This window comes from Babylonia areolata, chromosome 11, assembly GCF_041734735.1.
Source record: "Babylonia areolata isolate BAREFJ2019XMU chromosome 11, ASM4173473v1, whole genome shotgun sequence".
NCBI lineage: Eukaryota > Metazoa > Mollusca > Gastropoda > Neogastropoda > Buccinidae > Babylonia > Babylonia areolata.
The window spans coordinates 25,317,277-25,320,303 of NC_134886.1; positions in this window are offsets into that span (position 1 = coordinate 25,317,277).

Sequence of the window (3,027 nt, forward strand, 5' to 3'; positions counted from 1 at the left end):
GACTTCTACTTTCATGTATGACAAAACGTGGGTAAGAATTTAGCCTGTATAGCTGAGCATGATTGTGTCATCAGGAAACTCACAAAACAAAAGACAGTTTATGTATTTTCAGTCTACTAATCCGTTTATGCATGCATGTTCATAATGTAATAGGCAAGTGGAGTGACAGTGGGCGAACGGAAAGATCGAACAATGCATTTCTTCTTCCCGTTATGCATGGGTGTTTCAGAAAATCGTGACCCCCTCTAACTTGGACGCATCATAGCTGGGGCTTTGGCCCACTGAGGGCACACTGATGGACTGTGATTCATCTTCCTTGAGGGAAATAAACCACACTCGCGTACTGACACTAGTTTTGCACGTGTACTAAGGAAGACATACAAGCTGTGTGTTATTCTTTATTTCACTTCTGAATTTCCGATAAATCTGGAGCAATCATGCAGAGAAGTATTTTGTGACAGTCATATAGTACAGTCCCGTACAGTGCAGTACAGTACAGTACAATACAGCACAGTATAGTACATTACAGTACAATACAATACAATGCAAAATGATGCAATGCAGTACAGTTTCAGTTTCAGTTTCAGTAGCTCAAGGAGGCGTCACTGCGTTCGGACAAACCATACACGCTACACCACATCTGCCAAGCAGATGCCTGACCAGCAGCGTAACCCAACGCGCTTAGTCAGGCCTTGAGAAAACAAAAAAAAAAAAAAAAAAAAAAAAAAAAAAAAAAAAAACCGGGGGTATAAATAATAGATAAGCTTACATAAATAAATAAATAAATAAATAAATGAATAATAATTATAATATAGAAAAAGGTAGTAGTAATAATAATAGTAATACTAATAAAATGATAATAATTAAAAATAAATAAATAAATAAATAAGACAACAATGGTGATAAATAAGGGAATAAATGTAAAATATGAAGACATACATTCACACATACACCCACACATGCATAACAGAAATGCACCAAACATGCAGTTTCACAGATATGAAAGTACAGTCAAATACATATAAACGTACATGAGTTCCAACACACACACACACACACACACACACACACATTACCTTGCACCTCCTCCACCCTCCTCCTCCACACACTCATTTCTAGTCTACGTATCGCAGCTTCCACGGCACACACACACACACACACCCACACACACACACACACACTCACAGAGATGAACACTTACTTGTACAAGCACACACACATACGCCCATATCTCCCACCCCCAACCCCACACACATATATACAAAGATATATATATATATATATATATATATATATATATATATACGTTCCAATATCCTGTTGCTCCCACAGTGTAGGCATGCATACACTCACATACCTCATCCTCTACCCCACCTTCCCCCGCACTCCCACCTCCCATCACACACACACGTACACAGATCTCTCCTGACACTTGTGTACACTTACACTCTCGCGCATTCATAAACGCACTCAAAAGCACAGACCCACACATCCACACAAACACACACATACACACACGCACAGAGGCTGCCCCTGACTGGCCGCAAGAGGGATGGGAAAAGATCTCTGATGCCAAGAACGTGGCGTCTAGTGTGTTGCTCAGTCTATTGTATTTGGAAAGGCCCACAGAGACTCTGTTCCGTTTTGAAGAAATTTGCGCAATGTTGGTTTGGAGATGATGCCGATATTTGTTTGATTTGCAAAGCATCGTGCTCTACCTTTCATGTTAGACTTGCGGCCGCTCCCTCTCTCTGCTTTTATTTCTTTGAGGCGATCGATGGTGTGATGGCCTTGTACCTGTTCTTTTTGGTATTCTTTGACTTTTCTGAGGATTTCCGATTTTCCTAGATGTAGGCCGCTCGTTGGTGTTGCGTTACCAGCAAGTCTGTCAGCTCGCTCATTTCCCTTAACACCTGCATGTCCCGGGCAGTATGACCATGTGAGTTTTTTAATCTGAAAGTTGCGCATTGCCTTATGCCACTCTGGGCTTCCCATTCCGTTTTCAATTTTCTGTATGAGGTTCATTGAGTCGGTTAGAATCATGGCATGTTGGTTTCCGGGCGTATGGATGGACGATAGCCACTGGAGGGCATGTGTCGCAGCTTCAACTTCCATCGTTAGGCTGGAGGTTGTGACTTTGTAGGCAGCATTCTCTTCCCAAATTGTTTTTTCATTTTGTTTCGCAGTGAATCCCCAGCCAGACTGGTCTTTGGTGACTGAGCCATCTGTGTATATGATGATGTCCTCTTCTTTACTGTTTTCTTCTATGAGTAGCTTCACTTCCGCATCTGTTTTGCCCTCGTGAGGGCAAAACCAGGAAAGGACCATCGTCAGGTAAGCGGCTACCGGATCCTAACCATGCAAAACATTGCTGGAAAACTCATGGAACGCATGATAGCCAGGAAACTTGCAAGGGATCTTGAACACAGGCACATTCTCCCTTCAAATCAAGGTGGTTACAGAACAGGTAAGTCCACATGGGAAAATGCAGCTGCTTTTGCATATGAGGTGTATGAAGGATTTCAAAGAAAAGAAGAAACACTAGCAGTAGCAATTGACCTTGAAGATGCCTACAATAAAGTCCAGTTTGCGCACCTCATGGAGCTGCTACTAAGTTATGGAGTAAGTTTGACACTGACAAGATGGATAGCAGCAGCGCTTCAGGAAAGAACCGTCGTCCTACGCCTCGGAGATTGGATGTCTGCACCTTCAAAACTATCCATGGGACTGCCACAAGGGTCTCCGCTCTCTCCTGTCCTCTACAATGTCTACACGAAGGGCCTTGCAGACTTAAACAACAATGAAATAGCTCGGGTGCTCACCCTTGCGGATGATGGCCTGGTCTTCAAAACTTCGAAAGATGCTCAGGAAAGAACTAAAGCCGTCCAGAAACAACTAAACAATATTGCTCAATGGTGCAAAGACACAGGATCTTCCATCAATCCAGCGAAAGCCCAAACGTTGCTGTGCACCCTCAACAACAAAACCGCGAGCAAATCACCACCTTCTGTGTCATTCGATGGAATT